Source organism: Pantherophis guttatus, chromosome 1, assembly GCF_059756535.1.
Source record: "Pantherophis guttatus breed Tessera chromosome 1, ASM5975653v1, whole genome shotgun sequence".
NCBI lineage: Eukaryota > Metazoa > Chordata > Lepidosauria > Squamata > Colubridae > Pantherophis > Pantherophis guttatus.
The window spans coordinates 109,278,727-109,299,831 of NC_142063.1; positions in this window are offsets into that span (position 1 = coordinate 109,278,727).

Consider the following 21,105-nt stretch of genomic DNA (forward strand, 5'->3'; position numbering starts at 1 on the left):
TTCTATGTACCTTCAGATTGTTCCCTTTATGACAAACTGAACAAACTTGCCAGATGTTGGTGTTAAACAGTTTGCTTGCCCAGGTGTTCTTTCCCCCCTTTTCAAGATATGGAAATTGTTCCCTTTCAGTCATCTGGCACTTCGTTGTTTCTTTAGGATTTCTGAATTCTAATATATAAAGCCAGATGATCAGCTACTTCCTTCAGTGTCCTACTCTATGATTTATCTCATCATGGAGGTCTACATTTATTAAAAGTAAAGACTCAGTTCCTGACTGTTTCTCTTAATCTCAAGCAATAAATACAAATAATAAACCAGGCTCATTATTTATTTATTTTTTTAAAAAAGCACAATAGTTAATCTAGAATAGATCATGATTTTTTCCTAGGACAGATTATTGTCCTATACATGCATTGGACAACAAATGTAGGTTCTTTTGTTGTCTCAACAAGATAGTGTCATCCTACTTCCCTGGGAAAGTGTTGCATAATTGGGATATTGTCTGAAATAGAATACTTATTAATCTCTTCTATTGGCTCTTTTTTTTTTTTCCCCTATTCTGGAGGCAGCATCATAAAACCTTAGCAAAAGGACATTGGGGAGAACTTTCTGCCTCCCGGATCATTTTCATATAAGAGATTCTTCCATGCAGGGAAGACAGGGAAGAATAATAGAACATCATAGGGAAACAGTCCTGGGAAGATGGGATCCTGATCAGTAGTGGGTTCGCTCGTGCGTGCACTCGTGCTTGCATGCAACACTTCTGCACATGCGCAGAACGTCTGGATTGGTGGGTGGAGCCTCCCGCCCCCGCTGTTACTGGTTCACCCAATCTGACACGAACTGGTAGCAACCCACCACTGATCCTGATCAGGAAATTCTCTCCAAGGAGGTCACAGGCTCTAGTAAAATAGAGTTGTCCAAACAAGTTGCCCTAGAAATATTGCTGTGAGCCTTCTGTTCAAAGCTCTCAAAGGAAACTGAAAAAAAGAAAAGTTTGTAGGCCAGCTCTACAATATCAGCTCTGGCCTGATATTTAGGACACTAAAGATGATTCCTGGAATGAGTCCTGTGGATATAGAGAAATAAAATGTTTGGATAACCTACTCAGGAAGTCTCATTTTCTGTACAGGGGTGGTTGAATGCATCCTCTGCCCTGCATTCTTCTTGAATGGACCCATAAACTGAAGCAGTTTTCTCCTTTCCCCCTGGCGTCCCCCTGGAACAAATAAGTAAATGCTACAACTCAATCCAGTGATGTTTTCTTTTTCCTGGTAAGTCAAAGATAGAGTGGAGAGTATTTCTATTCCTGGGGAGAACTTTTGAAGCGCTTTTGGGAAGGGAGAGGATAGCTACTGAAGATGGTAAGGTCTGGCTGGATTGATACCTCTTCTCTGACTTGGGTCATAATCCAATTCAAGGAAGGATGTGGTGGGGATTATTGTTTGCTTTCTTTGTGTATCCATTGGTAGTTTTTAAATTTTTAAATTTAAAATATGCTTCCTATCATTTTCCTTTAATATGAGTTGCTTTAATATCTCGGAGCTCTCACATTAAAAAAAAATAAGACAAAGTGTATGTAATTATTTTCTTAAAAAATCAAGATGATAAAAATAAGCATGTCATATTCCATATGCTTGCTTTATCTGTCAGTTTATGTGTGTATACACCTCATTATGAAAGATAAGTTGCCTTATGTGTTAGACAATCTAATAGCATTATCTCAAGCTTGCCTGGCAGTGATTCTTCCAAGTCTTAAGCAAGGTGAATTTTCCCACTGTGCTCCTGAATAACAATGAACAAAAGTTGAGAACTTCTGCATGATAACCATCTGCTGATAATTATTGGGCAAAATATTTGAAGCCTAGTCATATACAATGTTCCACCAACTGTAAAGGTCTACAAACTCCTTTGCAACCTTGTCCCTTATAAACTTCAGAATGACCCTTGCCAGAATTTCAACTGCTGAATGAGAAATAAGGCTTTTGTCTTTTCTTTCATAATAAGTTGAATATGTGTGTGTGTGTGCGCGCACGATAGAGAGAAAAAGAGAGAGAAACTCACCCTACCAGTAGGAGATCTGCATAGGCTTGTTGTGTAAATGATATTTTGCCATAAGCATCATTTTTAATAAAGTATAAGTCTAGTTAAAAGCAGACTGGCCACAAACCCTTGTGGCATATGAAGACCCAGGCTTTCCAACATCATAATTGGTACTTTAATTTTAATACTTGCCTCTTTTTGTAAGACATTCACCGTCATATCTATCCGTGAAAGAAAATTCATGCCGTTTCATTTCTATTGAATGCCAGATGACATCAAAGCATATAACTTGATAATAGAACACATGTGAGCTAGTTTGTTTCAAGCTTTACAACAATGCTTCCCAAACCTGGATAAATTACCCAACATTGGGTAAAAGTGGCTCTTCTTTGGATAACAACATAGAACACCCATTATCTAATCACCAGAGAGACATTTATAAACAAAAACTTTCTAATAAGTTGTTAAAAAGGACCTCCCGATAAATGGCTTGGTTTCCTTTGGGGTAACAAAGGGAAAAGTTTGGCAAGCACTACCTTATAGGATTAGTACTATATGCTGTAAAAATTGGACTGATCAGTGCATTAAAAGAATTCATTATTCAGGAAAAACTTAAGCCTCTCAGATCAAATGTACAATAAGTACATCTTACTGAAGGAGTCAGCACATCCCCCATGTCTTAGAGCAGAGGTCTTCAAACTTGGTAGCTTTAAGACTTGGGGACTTCAACTCCCAGAATTCTCCAGCCAGCTATGCTATGCTGGCTGGAGAATTCTGGGAGTTGAAGTCTACAAGTCTTAAAGCTGTCAAGTTTGAAGACCTCTGTTTTAGAGGCTTAGAGGTTATCATCACCTCCCAAAATCTCCCTGAAGCAATTCTCTTGCAAAAAGGGCTTCTCTACCATTATTGGTAGCTTGGGACCAGAACGGTTCGCCCAGCAGTGATTGTTGTGGCCTTTTGGCCACTGGCCCCTCCAGCAGCCAAATCAGAGGAGGAGGAGGAGGTGTGGGAATCAGGGTCAGCATCAAGGCAACCTGAGAGCTCAAGGGGGGGGGGAGGGAATGGAGCTGGCAGAGACAGAGGTGGAGCCTGAACCATCCGTCAGCCCTCAGATAGAGACTCAACAGCCCCCAGGTCTGGAGGTGGTTGATGAAGAAGAGGAGGAACAGCTGGGTCCAGTGCCTGATGCATGGCTGCGCAGAAGGCATAGAAGAGCAGTGGAAAGCTGTGTGCCTGGAGAAGGAAAAGATACCGCTGCTAGCAAGGCCCTACCCTAGCTCTGGGGATAAAAGGCAGGGGGTGGAGTTGAATAGATATGGCAGACAAATATTTATCTTCTGGATGGATGGACTTGTTAGCCTGCAAGAGAAACTTTTTGCCGGGGCTGCCGGCACTCCTAATAAAGGAATCTTTTGAGTTCATGTCAGAGGGTTTGTCGTGTTTGGGGAGCTGGGTCAGAACAGTGATGGAAAAGGAGCCAGCATCTCCTTCCACCTAGAGAATCTGCTCCAAATCATTGTTTCCGCACCACTGCTTACATACTGTGATACGTATCTGCCTGCAGCCTAGCAATAGACTCATCCACTGAAAATAGATGAGGCTCCCAGGAGCTGTAGCTTAATATGCCAAAGGCTGTGGGAGACCCATTTATGTACTGTAAGTTGTCCACCTCAGGAATGAATGATTCCAGTGGACTTAGGGCAAAGACCCAGAGAAGGAGACTCTTCTTTTCTTACATTATCAGCAGAATTCCCAGTCATACCAGGCTTATTAAGGGGGAGGGGAGAGAAACTGTGCTGTACAAGACAAATATAGGCCTCCAATCCATCTGTGCATCCTAATGGTAGGGTCATTTTCGGGAAATAATTGCTGATTGGTTGGTATTTCAAACTTCCCTGAGGGCTGATTCTCTCTAAGAGTTCTTTCCCCTGCAGTTTTGAGGGCAGCCTGAAGCCCTGCATTTGGCCTTATGAAACACATTCCCTCAATATCACTGGCTGGGCACCATAGAGAGAGGAAGGCTTTTTAGGGACCTCTCAATCCATGTTAATAATTTTCTTGCACAGCCCCTGTCAGGAGGAAAGATGTGCAAAACTATCAGGCAAATGCACACAAAATATATCATAAAATTGTGATAAAATGTATGGGTAGTATAGTATGCTTTTCTTTCGGTGAAGGGAGGCGTTATTTGTTAATTCATGAAGCACTGGCAGTTCTCTGTGGGGTGAGGTAATAGCTGGCAAGTTAGATGCAGAGATAGTAAGCACTGATTGGCAGCAAGTTCCAGACTTGCAAATATATGGAAAACATTGTGCAAAACACATTTTGAATGTAGTAAGAATAATGTTTGACCAATGCAAGGTGCTTTTAAAGTGCACTAGGATTTATTTGTAGGTACAACAAATGCAGTTATGGCAATGCTCTCCTTATGAAAACCTCAATGGTTCTTCACTTTGCCTTTTCTTATACACTGGATATGCCACAACTGTTTCTCAATTTAAAGGGAAATTGAATGTTTGCCCTTGAAGGTCCAGTCAGTGCCTCAAGCTAGGCCATAGAGAACTAGATACGTCCAGTTGAAACTTGGGATACTCTCTGAAATATTTGGTTCTATCCAATCTTAGGAATGCAAAATGAAATGCACAAGACAAATAACTCACAACTCTGAGCAGTTAGATGCATTTGTTGGACAAATAGTGCAATTAATAATCTCTTGGGGCCCGATTTAGGCATACATTAACTGAATTCAGACTAAAACAAGAAACACCTTAACACTGTTCCTCATGGATATTATTCTGATATTAACTAGGAAAGACTAGAAAGCTTTGTAATTTTTCATTTTTCAACCCTGGGCCTTATCTGTTTAGAATATCTGCATCTAGAAATTTAGATGTAACTAAGACCCGAGGAGTCTGAGCAAGTGTTTCTAGTGCCCTACTGAAGTTTCAAAACGTAGATCTTGGGATTCATTCTCCTTTTAAATGTGAAAATTTGCATGGCTGCCATTAAATGGTGGCCTAGAATAAATGCAGATTGGGAGATGCACATGTTACAGGATTTAAATAACTTGTAGCTGCAATACAGCAATGTTTGTTAATTGATAGCACTCATCTAATATCCCAAGTCTAAACAAAACAAACCACATGGTGGTTTAATGTGGTGTGTGGATCACCTTGAAAGCTACATTGTTCACTTTTGTATTGCCTATGATGACTAGACTATGAACAGACAATCATTTAGGAGAAAGAAAGCTTGCATTTCCCCATCATTATTTCTTCTTCTGCAAAGCATTAGTTCCCTTTCAACAGGAACATTTTCCATGACTTCATTCTATTTCTACACAAAACCTAATATTTTGGGAGCCCTATATTCGTGTTGCAGTTTCCTTCTTTAAATTAGGAAAGATGTAGTTCAACCTCCAGCGAATGTCCAAAAAAGCCCTTTGGTGCAAGGAATAGAAATTGCTCAAGACAAAACATACAAGTATGAGAAACTAGGAAATAGCTATAGAAAAATTAAACCTTTTGACTCTTTAACACAATTCTTTTTGTGTATTCTTTTCCAGACATTTACACATTTTGTGTTCTGTAATATTTGCATTTACAATTTTCTTATTTGTATGGATGCATACTCCTTATTTATTTTTGTTATACTTATTATGTATGATGTTACAAGCATTTACAGCTCCATTTTTAAATAAAGTGTTTCTGGAACTTTATACAATAATCAAAAAGAAAAAAAGAAATTGCTCAAGACAATAATAATAATAATAATAATAATAATCCAAAAAGAATTTGACAGTGTGATAAAAATGTAATATAAACCTGAATTATATAATGTGATGTGATGTGATGTGATGTGATGTGATGTGATGTGATGTGATGTGATGTGATGTGATAATATAATATAATATAATATAATATAATATAATATAATATAATATAATATAATATAATATAATATAATATAATATAATATAATAATAAGCTCCTGAAGTTATTTTGAAGCTAGCCACCAGAAAGCAGGGCATTGAGGAATGCCTCATCCTCTGAGTGCTAGTCCAACCAGCTCTAATGCCAATACTTTTCTGGGCTCCTGACTTCATTGAACAATGAGTAGTCAATTACAAGATTGATTCCTTCATAAATCTAAAGATTCAAATATCAAGGAGAAGTTTCCAACTATCAAGGAACATTGCTATTCTTTTGTTAAGCCTTTGCATGTTTGTTCTTTGGCAAAATATATCAAAGTATTCAAAGTGATCGCTTTATTTATATTATAACTAGACAACCAATGATCTGTTGGGTTATAACTTCAGAGATATTTCCTTATCTAAACAGAAAAATGCATTGACCAAGGGCAAAAAAACATGGGAACAAGAGCAACATCTGACTTCTTGCTGGTTGACTACATCTGACTGCCCTTCAGCAGCCAATGGTGAGACACGTCTACCCGACCTCCAACGGGGAAGAGCAGGATTGGTCTACTGAATCTCCAAGCAGCAATCTGGCAGCCCAGAAGCACTGAAGTGACCACAAATTTGCCAAATTTTAATCCCATGGGAGTCATGGGTCCTGGAGTATGGATGCCTTTTGTAAGTTAACTCATTTGAGGTAATTTGATTCAAAAATTGTTGCCCTGTGATGCACTGTTTCACCCAGTTAAAGGTTAAAGACTAGAGAGTTTTAATAGTACATAGATGTGTACCAAAAGATACAAGTCAATAGAAATGTGGCTGTGGTCAGAAATTGCTTGCAGAAAGGCAGCCGGCCAAATTAAAGCTTCTTCCAAACAGATGGCCTTTATATCTCCCAGCCCATTTGAATTCTATTTAAAATGTCCCTGCGACTGATCCAATCTGCTTTGAGTATTTTCAGGTTTTGTTTTTTTTATGTCTATAAGCATGGGCATGTTCATGAATCTAAAGCTTCTAGGTATCATCAGTCAATCAGCACTTGTCCTTTCTGAGCCCAGAGAACTTTCAGTTTAATCAATGTTCAGTTATTGGACATATATGCCTTGTCATATCTGATCATGTCCAGAACTAAGCATACATCTCTTCTTCTCACAGAAAGTAAAACAGAATAAATAGATGTCTGAGCTTCTGTGCTCATCGTGGTTGGAAACCTTTGTTGTCTTCCAAACTTCTAAGGTTGACAAATCTGTTTGGCACCCACTAAGTACATTCTGACAACACACTGCTGGAATGGTATCCCAGGAGCTGGCAGGGGGGACAATCTCCAAAGCTCCTCCAGTGAGAGAATAGAGTTCCTGTTCAAGCATAAGACACGTGTTGCCCTTCCCAAAACTATATTTTTTGCCTCAACATAGTAATTTCTCTTCCCAGACTACTGGTACAGAGGTATATTGAAATTATTCATAAATGCAAACCCTTGGTAGTGGCATTATGGGCTAAATGGGGAGAAAATTCATTTGACCTACTAACAGTTTTGTGCCATCATGCAATAGAACCCAAAAGTCCAGCAAAACATACTTTTCGTTGAGAGGTAGATACTTGGTGGGGTGATGATGATTGTGGTTTAGTACTGGCCTAAAAGATCAGTTGGCCTAAAAGAAAATTATGAATAATTTCAATGCTGATCCATCCATGGGGACCTCTCCATTGTATGCAAGTAAAGAGACAATATGGAAAGATGATTTTATACATAGCTATTTCCACATAGTTTAGGGGGAATAAGAGAAGATTAGTATAAAGGTACTCAGATCATGTTTATTAACTCACACTCGGACCAAGATTTAGCCTCTTATCTGTCCCTAAAACTCATAGAAATCCTTCAGAATTTTGGGATCTATGACAAATTTCACATCTTCATCCAGAAAGCTTATGCTATATTGAAATTCTTAGACACATTTTCACAATCAGATTCAATTCTGATTCAAGCATACCAGTCTTGTGAGGTTTCATGCTCAAATCAATGTTGATGTTGAAAAGGGGCACACAGAAGTTTTTGTGGATATATCAGCTGCCCTGGTATTAGTATTTGCAATACTTATTTGTATTACTCAAGTTTGCAATAACGAAAAATGAGGTTTGGGAAAATATGGGGTATGCTTGTAGAACTGAATTAACAAGCAATATCTTTTTGAGTAATGATTTGAGAAAATAGCTTAGAAATGAAAATATTATTATTACTCTATACAGGAAGAAATATTTAAATAATGCAACATAAAGCATTAGGAAACAGCAGCTGAAAGTAGGGAATATTTGGAGGGAGTATCACCCCACCTAGGAATCATGGTTGCCATTTTTTTTTCAAGTGCCTGAATAAAGAATGAAGTGATCTTCTGGCTAAATCGAGTGGAGTAGCTTTCATGATAGCCAATGTGGTATATAGTGCTTAAAAGATTGGGCTGGGAATGGGGAGGCCCAGCAACATTTTTTTTAAAAATTTGATTTATATGCCGCCCTTCTCCGGAGACTCAGGGCGGCTTACAATGCGCTAAGCAATAGCCTTCATCCTTTTGTATATTTATACAAAGTCAGCTTATTGCCCCCACAACTGGGTCCTCAATTTACCTACCTTAGAAAGGATAGAAGGCTGAGTCAATCTTGAGCCTTGGAGAGATTCGAACCTGCAGTAATTGCAGGCAGCTGGTCTTAATAACAGGGTGCTTTAGACCACTGTACTACCAAGGCTCATTTGTCTTCATGCAACTGTAGGTTTAATGATCAAAACATTCTGAGTGAAAATAATTTGGCGAAGAATCTTAGAAGATGACTGTTACTGCTACCACCTGAAAGTCCCTGTGCAGTGTGTGTGTGTCCTATCTTTTTTATTTTTACAAATAACTCAAGGTGGCGAACATATACAACACATTTTCCTTTTTCTATTTTCCCCACAACGCTGTGAGGTGGACTGGGGCAGGAAAGAGTGACTGCCCTAAAGTCACCTAACTGACTTTCTAGCCTGGTGCCTTAACTTCTAGACCAAACTGGCTCTTCTAGTCTGGTCTTTATCTCCTGAACAGATTTTTTTTTTTTAATGGTAAGAAAATAATTTAAAAAATATGTGGGAAATGACGGGGAGAAAAATTTCAAATGAAAGATAGAATCTTTTCCTTACCAGGTGCATGATAAATGCCTTGCACATCAGCACCAAGGGGAGAGCTTATTTGTTCAAAGGGCAAGTTTTTCATAGATATTACATGCGTAAGTTAAACAGCTACTTCCTGGATGGCAAAGACTAAAATTGCACTGTGCTACCACAGCATCAGCTAAAGTTGGGCCAACAGGACAACAAACAGGAAATGATGAATCCATTGACTTCATAGCTTAATACAGTAGGAATATAAAGGCTCCATTTATACCCCCATTACAGTCAGACAAAATCCTTTTGAGATTGTGTATTTTGAAGGAAACATAATATCAGGCGCAAAAGACCAGGTCCACACGTGAAGGTTCAATTAAGCTGATTTATTGCTAAAAGCCTATGCATGGGAATCTTTTCAACTATGGATCAGCACCTGGTCAGGGTTAGATAGGAACCAATGGCGGTAAAGCGGGGGTTGGACTTCATTCACTTGCGGTTATGTAGGGATTCTAGACTGATCCCTCTTTTCATTCCACCCTCAGGTTCTGCCATTCCTTCTATACATAAAGTTAAAAAGAGTCTGGGATAACAAGGAGAGTGTCGTGCTTCTTATTCGTGAGATCTACTAGCCAGCAAAGAGGAAATTAAGGAATAGTACCTGAAGAATAAAGGTGTTTAATTGCACATGTCAATTACAGTTTAGCCAGTGTCATACCAGGCCCCTGAAGTATGCTGGAAAAGAGAAGCAAAATTTTAGTCAAGACAGTCTTTCCAAGAGTCAAAAACAAAAAAAAATACATTGCGGTCAGTCTCATCCTCAGTTTTAACAGCTAATTCACCTACCTGTTTTAGTGTGATGGGTGAACCAATTCTATATGACTTTCCCCAGACATATACACAAAATGTTTCTTGATACTTGGTTTTGTTTCTCTATAGTTCCATCTCCTGGCCATACATACATAGTCTAAATCGTAACATTATGTGTCTCATTAGGATTTAGCATCATATCTTGACTATTAAGTATAACTTCAGAATAATTTACACAGAGACCAAGAAATAATCTCATTCTGTAAATGATTCCTATCTGCTTTTCTCTTACCTTTTAGTTTATTGAAAGCAGATTCACTGAAGCAGTCATTTCTGTTCAATCTGTATGGGCTGAGTACAGTATATACATATATACACAGACATCACTAGCTTTCATCACTGTGCCATATTATATAACTTTCAGTCACCCAAAGAAGAATCAGAGCATCCCTGTGTTTTATGCTGTATTATTTAATATAATATATATTAAATATATTATATTTAATTATATTTAATATATAATTTCAGTTGGATGGATAAAGTATAAAATGGTTCAGAGATACATTTTTGTTCATGAACATGCAATTTGGAGTATTTAAAAGTATGGTGGGCAATCTGAACAGCACATACTGCTTTTTCTGTTTGCCTTGATTGTCTGATTCTCCAATGGTTAAGCCTTGACTTGCCTTAAACAAATGTGGCCTTGAGTCCAACATTCAGTGAATATTTTTGCTACTGCTAGGGCTTTTCCTAAGGAGATACTTGTTTAGGAAACTTTTCTATTTCGTACATAACCGCTAAGTGAAATTTTCTTCCAGAGCAGAATGAAGGCAAGGAACTTGGGATCATTGCAGACCTATTCAGCTATGATTTCATGTGTCAGAGGCCAGGGCCGGCTGTGCCATAATTAACAGGTACATGCAAAATGCCACTTTAATTATTACATGCACAAAAACCAGAGGGGAATCTCACTGGAGTCAGTATTCTGTGCTAATTACAGCACTCCAAGGTATATGATCTTTCATCCTTTAAAAGCACTTAATATTATCTGCAAGGTTAAGCATGAGATATAGCAAATTGTTCTACACATGAACAAAGTAAGAGAGAAGGCATGCATACACACACACACACAAACTCTCATTTATATGCATAATTGCTGAGAGACTTCGGGCATGTGGCTAAATCCCCTATCCTGAACTCTTTATATTTGTCTATCTCATGTAAGGTAAAGCATTCAAGGAGCATCACAGATTCAACGGCAGCCAGTGCAGGGCAATTGTATTTCTCAGATGACATTGTTTGTTCTGAGCCTCTTTAGATCTCTTGCATGCTGGATGTTAGATTTTAGCTTTGTGGCCTAAGGTTCACCAGTACTTGAGAACAGCAGCTTTAGGCCAGCCAAGGAAAAGCAAGTCAGCAAAGAGGCTCAGCTCCAAGGCAAAACAGGCCAAATAGTATTTGCCATAATTCCCCTATAAATCCTGCAGCTTTCATTTCAGTTCAAGTAATAGCATGCAAATGTTCTTATCTGAAAGCCCCAAGGTCTGGATGCCCTGACTTGAGAAGTGAAAGAACTGGTTATAAAATTTTTTTTAACCAGAGATACTCTTCTGCTTTTTTTAAATTCAACATACTCGTTTGCAGGTGAGGTTTCAATCTTTGTTTGAAATCTAATTTGCACTTGGAAAAAGGAAATAGCAACTGAAAAACAGGTGTGGCCAATTCAGATTTGAATACTTGTATTTTGTATTTCAGTGTAAGTTTCAGAATATCCAAAGCAGTAAAGCAGAGTATAAAAGATAAACAATTAATATCAAATAGGCCCAGTGGAGTTATAATTCACCCACTTAGGAATTAATTAAGGGTTTGGAATGATGGAACTCAGAAGAAGCAGAACAAGGCCAACTTCTATTACTTTGTCTCTGTAACTATACAGTATTTGGGAATGACCTTGGGAGACAGGAGGGAGAGAGAGAGCCACAAGTATTTCTGCCCAAAGATGGAGGGAGAGCATGGGAAACATTTTTAAAAAGACCCTCTATAGTTTTCTGGAGAGTAAAGGAATTGACAGGAGAAATATTTCTAGTCTAGTAAGCTTCTGTCAATATATCCTTACAATAAAAATAGAGCTAGTATCAGCGTTCCGAGTGACGCAACCATTGAAAGCAGAATTCCAAGGCAGGTAGATTCCTCAAAGAACATGTTTATTGGATACATCATATCGGCACAGCCGGTGAAAACCAACTCTAAAAGTTCCCATGGTTTTCATATAATTAAAAGAGTAACCCCCCCCAGGTGTTACTTGTCTCATTGTCCAATGTCCAATGAATATAGCTGGCAGGATCCTGTCCTCCTTCACCATCCACCTGTTATGATGATCTTGGTTCCCATAGGAAAACTTTTTGTTTTGACAGTTAGCTGGGCTATCTACTTCTCCCCTCCCTTCCCTCTCTCAGGCTTTGTGGCAACATGACTTCAGCCAGGTTTGCTTCAGAGTTGACAGCTAGGTTGTGCTTCCTGTGTGGATCACCCCGCAGGGTTAACACCCTCAGTGGCCTTCCAGCAAAACTAGCTGCTCACTTGCCCATTATATGAGAATAGCATCTCCTTATCTTAAATCATGCAAAACTCATTGTTGGGTTCTTTCAAGAGGTTATGGAAATAAACTAGGTTTTGGGAAGTTATTTATATCATTAAATGTTAGGGTGGGGAGACAGGGATTTATCTCAATATATAAAATTTAGAAACACAAACATCTTTTTCTCCATAGAACGAGGATGACAGTAAATCCATTGCCTTGGAAAACATTTTTGGTCCAAACAGTTAGCCCTGGGACAAGCCAAGTCATGAGAACGTATCTTGGAGCATAAGACCACATTTTTCTTGTTCCTGAGATTAACAGTTATCTTCATCACTCACTTTGGAATTATTTAAGATTTTCAGAGTGTCTCCAGAGTCTTCTCATTTGATACCACCTATTTAAGCCATAAAACTCTGAAACCAATCCAGAAATATATTTTCTATTCCTCCTGAACACATTTCAAGCCAAATTACAGAATAGGAAAAAGTCCATGTTAGAATCAGATCACAAAGAAAAATCCAATGAGGAGTCTGCATTTTCAAGATAATGGCTTTTGATTTAATTGTGTGATTTAATTGTCAGAACTATGTTTAAGGAAATTTCCTTGAGTGGATGAAGCATTTTGTGTGAGCAAAGACTTTCAGTATTGCCTTAAATGAGTATTTTCTTGCTGCCAAGTTTTTAAGCTAGTTTTACTGTTTATATGTAATTTACTGTTTTAAGTCAGTGTTAGACTTCTTTCCTGACCCTTTTTAAAGCAAATTGCACACTGAATGAAAGTAATCAAACCTCTGGAATGTGTTGGTATGTTTTGCAGGCAATTAGGAATTGTATTTGAAACTTTAACAAAAAGCTCATGGGAAGGGCAGGATAAGAGAAACAGTCTTCTCAACTACCAGCATGTTAAAAAACCAGGCAAGTTTGAAAATCTCAAATGACAAGATGAACAGGTTTCTCCAGTTATTATCTTTTCACATTGCTCATAATTCCATATTTCTTTAATAGTTCATGAGTGAGATATTTTAAAAATGTGATGGTTTTAAGAGTCAGTCCAAGAATGAATTTGAACTTCGGATATTTTAATCATGCTTTAAAACATATATAACAAAATTAAAATCCTTTGCAGAATCCTTTGAATTTTAATCCTTTCAAAATATTTTGACCAGGCTAAGAACAGCTCATATTTGCACAGCCTGCCTCTGAAGCCCAATTCTTAAGTAACTGGTGCAGTATAATTGCTGCTGAAAATCACTAGCTGGTAAGATATCACATTTTCTGATCAATAACATACTTAAATGCTGAGATAAAACACTATTTCCACAAAGCATATACAGTAAATAAGTTCTCCAGATCAGCTCAACCTTAAAAGCTAAGTATTTTTTCTAAACTTTCCCAACTGTCTCAATTTTAATAAATATGTTATTTGTTTTATTTTATTATTTAATTAATTAATTTCAAACCAATTTGCTCTTAGCTTTGCTTTGTGATATCATTATCAGATTAATGATGCAATATCATTGTGACATTCAGAGCGGGATATGAAATATTGCTTTTAGTCTGAACTGGCTTTGTCAAATTATGTTTTAGCCAAGTCTGAACTATGATGTGATGATTTTCTGCTTGGCTTATATAAAATAGTCTGGAAAAAAATCAGATAGTTTTAAAGAAGGGTTTTGGATATGAATGGGGTAAAAGAACTGAGCAAGAGATGATTTTTTTTGTAGAAACCCTTAAACACAATTTAAAATCCCTAAGATGTTACAATTCCTTGATTTTTTTCCACACTAGAAATAATGAAAAGGCTTTGAGGTAGATAATAAATTTGGAAGTTATTACAAAATGCATTTCAAGCTTCCCTTTGCTTCTAAATGCTTCCAGTCCTTTCCAATGGGAGCAGCCCCGTTCCATTTTACATCCCAGAAGTAAAATACAACAGGTCATCTGTCAAGGCTACTTCTTTATATCCTTAATGCTATGCTATGATGTGACTAAGAAAGAGAAGAATTGGCAACTGTACAAAATAGTAACCTCTGCTTGTCCATCCCATCATCTTCTACTTAAGGCAGCTGCCTCATTCTAGCTAATGACAGAGTTGGCCATAATTAGAATATAATTAGACCCAATATTCCTACCATGTCTTTTCTTCTTTAGTTGTGGTTCTCTTCCTGACCAGTCTTAGGCCTCTCTATTTCACAATCTCCTTTCTTCCAACCTCTTTTTGAATTTTTCATCAATATTTGCTTCTTCTCAAATAATGGGTTTTTCGTCTACTCCAAAGAACCTAGGGGAGTGATGGCGCGTGGAAATGTTGCATGTGTGCACTCGTGTATGCGGCCCGACGATCAGCTGGCCGGAGTTCATGCACAGGCTGGTTTTCGGCACTGCCACACACGTGAAGGAATCGTGCTCTGGAAAAGCCAAACTTTTGGGTTTTGGCACACATGTGCACCTGACAATCAGCTGGTCGGCACGTATTTGCACACTGGTTTTCGGCACTGCTGCACACATGAAGGACATCTGATTGGCACGTGCACATGTGTGCCACAACCCCAAAAGACAAACAGGCAAGGCCATGTGTGCCGGGCGACATGGCTTCAAGTGCCACTTTGGGCATGTGTGCCATGGGTTCGCCATCACAGACCTATGGTGTGTAAGGCATTATCGTAGTATATGTTTGGTCCAAGCAGTAGGGCCTTTTGTAATTGACAAATGGAAATTTTGTCAATTCACAAATGTCAGGAAAATGATGCATGCTGAATAAATGGGTAGGAGCAAAAGCCACCGTGTATTTTTCTCAGTTGCTGAGGGCAGAATGGCTCCTAGTGTCTTGCTAGTTTTGCCCAGCAAAGAAAGTAAAATAAACCTCATGGTAGTGCCAAGGCTTCTGCAGTTTCATCGAACCTGCCATTCCCTGTAATGGGGCATGAAGGGAGAGGAGAGGATGTGGTATGGGAAAACCCAAGAAGAACGGCATGGAGAACTGGAGAAGGATTGAGAGACAGAGCTTCCCTCTCTCTGTTGAACTGAAATGGAGAGAGGGATAAAAGAACAGTTTCTACCATGGGGGGGGGGAGGGGAATACAAGCTCCAAATCACCACCAAAGGGAATTCTAAAGAGCTGCAGTATAAAGCTCTCTGAGAATGAGATTTAAAAAACTGAATCTCTTGCACAGATAAACAGATTAACTGGAGAACGGGTTAGTAGGTTAGTGTACTAATGTAATAGTTAACTAATATACAGTAATAAAATATCTTATTACGGTACTAATATTTTCACCCACAAAATGGCAGCGCATGTCCTTACAGAGTATGAAATTAGAGAATTGCTATACACACCTTCATGAAGGAACAGCAAACCCTCAGATGAAAATATTTGTGACTGAGAATGAAGAAATGGCCAAAATTGACTTTCCATATGTTCAATGTGACAGCCCACTTAAAAACAACAGCAACAACACAGTGGTCTAAGTCCCACTAAATTTAATGGGAATATGAGTTTTTTTAAAAATTGAGAATCTGGCGGTCAGCGCAGTGCTTATTAGGCCCACTGTTGCTAGGACACCCCTGTTGCTTGGTTATTCCACCAAGAAATCGTATTATGTTATATCGGGTAGATTTTTTAAAAAAATATTTTTAATTAAGTGTTAATACATAAAAATCAGAAATTTAATTACACAATCAAACATTCCAAATCAGTGTACTTAGTCTTTTCTAACTTCTGTAAACTGATCACAAAAAGTATGCAAAGTTATACATTTAATATATTGACTGTCACTTTTCAAGTTTGCTGAAACTATGTGTTCCCTTACCGGCCACTGTCTCTTGCACCACTTAGCCAAAAGATCAAGAAGCTAGCTCCTACAATTACAATTCCTGCATGCAGTATTACTTCTTGACCTTTTGGCTAAGTCTCAGTGTTTGTGTATAATATTCCTGTGTGTGTCACAAATGAAAATATTATCAAGTAAGAAAGAATGAAGTGCAATCTTGTGAACCTGACTCTCTTCTGACTCTTCTGACTGTGATAAATTGGTAAAGCAAGAGGAATACTAAAAAGAAAGAATTATTTTCATGTATCCTTATTCAGCCTTCCTTCAGGCTTATAGTTTATCTTCCTAAAAGCCTAGAATGCCTTGTAAATAATCCAGATATTTAATTCATTTTCCCTAAATGAATGAAGAAAATCCATTTTAATTTTATGGTGGTTATATCACATCAATTTAACTTGCTTACACACTCTCTTCCTTGCTTTCTTTCAGAACTTGCCATCCACATACTATCCCACATTTTCTTGGTGCTGTGCACAATTTTGGGATTTTGAAGTAACTGTTCTCAATTAAATGTTTGAGACCAACTAAAATTCTCATTCAGGAATTTCCAATTCTAAGTATAGAAAGGATTCAGTTTAAAATAGTGGTGAAAAAATAAGCAGGTTGCCAACTTGAAAAATCATGAAATTAACTTCCAGAGTCTGCATTCTTCTCTTCTGTCATTAGATGCCAAAACATTAATGAGACATAATTAGGCATAGATGCAAATAAAATAAATGCTGTGATGGTATGCAGCAGCCTCAGAACTATCTGCCATCTTGTCACAAGGCTTGTTGGTTTCACAACAGGTTTTGGAGAAGATAACTAAATAATAATAATAATAACAACAACAACAACAACAACAACAACAACAACAACAACAACCTGTGGCTGGGCCTAGATGGCTATCGGGTGTGGTCCCTATGATTATGGGATTGCTGGTCTTCAGATCGGTAGTGGCTTAGCCACCATGAACCAACATTGCCAGGCACCTACCATCACCAATGGTGAGAAGAAAACAAAATTACATACTGGATCGGTCATTGCCCGGGTCAACAAGGACCACATCAGATGCTATGGTTCCTGGACATCTGTCGAAAAATGGGCTATAGGGCTCAGTTGCTACTGCTGGGGAACCAGGATGTGCAACTGTAAAGCGACTAGGACAAAAGCGCAAAACTTGGACAACCGAAGAAAATTGAGAAATCATCAAATGTACTACCAGGCAGAACCAACAGCCAAGGGATTTCAAAAATGAATGATGCAACTGTGGAAGGAAAAACACCCAGAAAGCGACATAACTGAACAAAGATTATTGGATCAAAAACATTTCATCATCCGTAATAAAGTTTTTACAGATGTGGAAATGCAACATCTAGAAACATTGGCTAGAAAGAAAACAACAAGTAATGATGAACAGGCTGAAGAAACTGCTCCAACAGCTGAACAAACCGACCAACCGATGGAAGAAATCAATATACAGGATGAAGATCTTCCTGTGCAACAACTCAAAAGTGTAGAGCTACGTGATCTAGTGAAAATGCTGAAAGAAAAGATTGAAAACCACATCAAAGAAAACACAGAAAGAAAAAGACTGCCTGCCATTTGTGAAGTACATAGCAAATGAGTGAAAGATCTACTAAATACCATGAACAACATTTTAACTTAAAGGGTTTTAAATTTTCGGAAGCCGATTTGATTTAATTCTGTTTTAATTTATTTTAATTTTTATATTGTATGTATTTTAATCTTGGCTGTTCACCGCCCTGAGTCCTTCGGGAGAAGGCGGTATACAAATTTAATAAACCTTAACCTTAACTTCCATCCCATCTAGCACACTATATGAAACAAACCAACTAATGTACAGCACATCCGCCGGTATAACTGCACAATTGGGTTATAAAATACCAAAAAAGAAATCCACTGGAATACCAAAGTGGAAAATTCGACTTGAAAATAAAATTTAAAAAATACGAGGAGATGTCAGCAATTTGAAATACTTGAAAGAAGGAAAACTAAAGAATAAAAAGCTGAAAAATAGTTAACACAAAAACAGACAACCTGGAGGAAAAAACAATAACAGAAATTATGGAAGAACTAAAACAGCGTGTAATAGCAACAGCAAAGAAAATCAAAAGATACGAAGGACAAATAAAACAATATCGTGAAAATGTCCAGTTCAGAAGAAGTCAACACCTCTTCTACCGGTCACTTGATGAAAGTCGAGACCATACTAATGTTCACCCATTTAAAGAAAAAACTTTGAACATTTGGAAACAACTGTGGGAAAACCCAGTGGAACATGATAAAACTGCCTCCTGGATCAAAGATACTCAAAACAAGCAACACGAAACAAAATGGAGAATATTGTAATAACAACTGATATGGTTGCACAACAAAAAGAAGGTTAAGAACTGGGGCATACCTGGCCTGGACGAACTGCATGGATACTGGTTAAAACACCTAACCAGCCTCCCATCACCGCATGGCGACTCAATTTGATGAAATGCTTCAAAATGCAACAAGCGAAGAATGGTTAACAACTGGCCGAACATACTTGATAATGAAAGATCCAGAAAAGGACACAAAACCAAGCAACTATCGCCCAATTACTTGTCTGCCAACAACATTCAAGCTTTTTACAAGAGTATTAGCAAATTCAGTATTCAATCATCTGATGGAAAACAGTGTGTACCCAGTAGAACAAAAAGGAAATTACAAAAAATCAAGAGGAACAAAAGATTAGCTGCTCATTGACAAAATGGTACTAAAAATGCAAAACAAAGAAGAACAAATTTAAATATGGTATGGATAGATTACAAGAAGGCATTTGACACACTACCCCACAGCTGGATTAACTCCTGTCTGAAAAACTTCGGTATCAGCAAAAATATTTATACATTTTTGAAAGCAAATATGCAAAAATGAAAAACAGTTCTAACAGCAAATGGGGAGAACATTGGCAAAGTCAACATCAGATGAGGAATCTTCCAAGGGGACTCACTTTCGCTACTACTGATCAACATCACATTAATTCCATTGTCAATAATCCTACGAAACACAAAACAGGGCTACCAAATCTCAAGCCAACATGGCAAGATAAACCATCATGGGTGACTTAATACCAGGGGTGAAATGCTCGCCCGATCTGGTAGCGATGGCAGCGGGTGGTTTGGAGAACTGGTAGCAAAAATCATTGCGCCCACCCCCATGCCCAACTGAGCCGTGCGATCATCAGAGGCTTTTTTTTTACTTTTAAAAGCATTTTTTCTACAACATCTTCGGCTGAAAAAATGCTCTTAAAAGTAAAAAAATAAAGCCTCTGATGATTGCGCGGTTCAGCTGGGATTGTCAGAGGCTTTTAAAAGCATTTTTTCTACAACTTCTTCGGCTGAAGACATTGTAGAAAAAATGCTTTTAAAAGTAAAAAAAAAAGTTGGCCACGCCCACCCAGTCACATTACCCCCACCACCACCAAGCCACGCCCACAGAACCGGTAGTAACAAATTTTACATTTCACCACTGCTTAAAACTATATGCGAAAAGCCCCACTAAACTTGAATCAATACTCAACACAGTTCAACTGTTCAGCAGTGATATCAGAATGAACTTTGGACTTGAAAAATGTGCTATACTATCCATGCAGTGAGGAAAAATAGAAAAAATAGAAGAATAGACCTGGGAAATGGAAGTATGATGAAAGCATTAGCAAAGGATTGCGGTTACAAATACCTAGGCATATTGGAAGTAGATAACATCTTGAATGGAAAAGTCAAAGATTCAACGCAAAAGGAATACATCAGGAGGGTCCGCAAAATATTAAAATCAAAACTGAATGCTGGAAACATAATTAAAGCCATTAATATATGGGCAGTTCCAGTGATATATGGGCAGTCCCACCTGGAATCATCCCAGCTGGAATCATCAACTGGACTGTGGCTAAACTGGAAAACCTGGACCGGAAAACACGTAAACTTTTGAATATGTACCACGCTTTACATCCACGAAGTGACACCAACAGGTTGTACCTGCCAGGAAGAATAGGGGGCAGAGGGCTATTTCAAATCCATCAAACTCTAGAAGAAGAAAAATGAAGTTTGAATGATTATGTGAACCAATGCACAGAAAGATTGCTGCAGGCTGTGAAAACGGAGAACATTATAAAAACAACAGAAACTATAAGGAAAAACAGTTGGATGACAGATTAAAAGGATGGAAAACCAAAGCTCTGCATGGACAGCACTTGAAAAACATTGAAGGAAAATGTGATAACAACTTGACATGGGCATGGCTTAAGAGAGGAACCATCAAGAAAGAAACGGAAGGTTTAATACTTGCTGCTCAAGAACAAGCACTACAAACTAATGCCATGAAAGCAAAGATACAAAAATCCACTGACAATCCAAACTGCTGACTTTGCAACGACATAGTTGAAACTGTTTCACACTTAATATGTGAGTGCAGCAAAATCACGCAAACTGATTACAAAGCTCAAGTTGCTAAATTAGTCTACTGGTCACTATGTAAAAAATACAACATACCTGTATCTGAAAAGTCATAGGAGCAGAAAGTGGAAAAAGTTATCGAAAATGAGATGGTGAAGATCTTGTGGGACTTTTGAATACAGACAGATCGTCATTTGGAACATAACACGCCAGATATTACGGTTGTCGAGCATACAGTTTATTGATATTGCTGTACCAGGAGACGCCAGAATTGAAGGAAAAGAACTGGAAAAAATCATGAAATATCACGATCTGGCCATCGAAACTACACGGCTATGGATGAAACATGTAACAGTGATACCCATTGT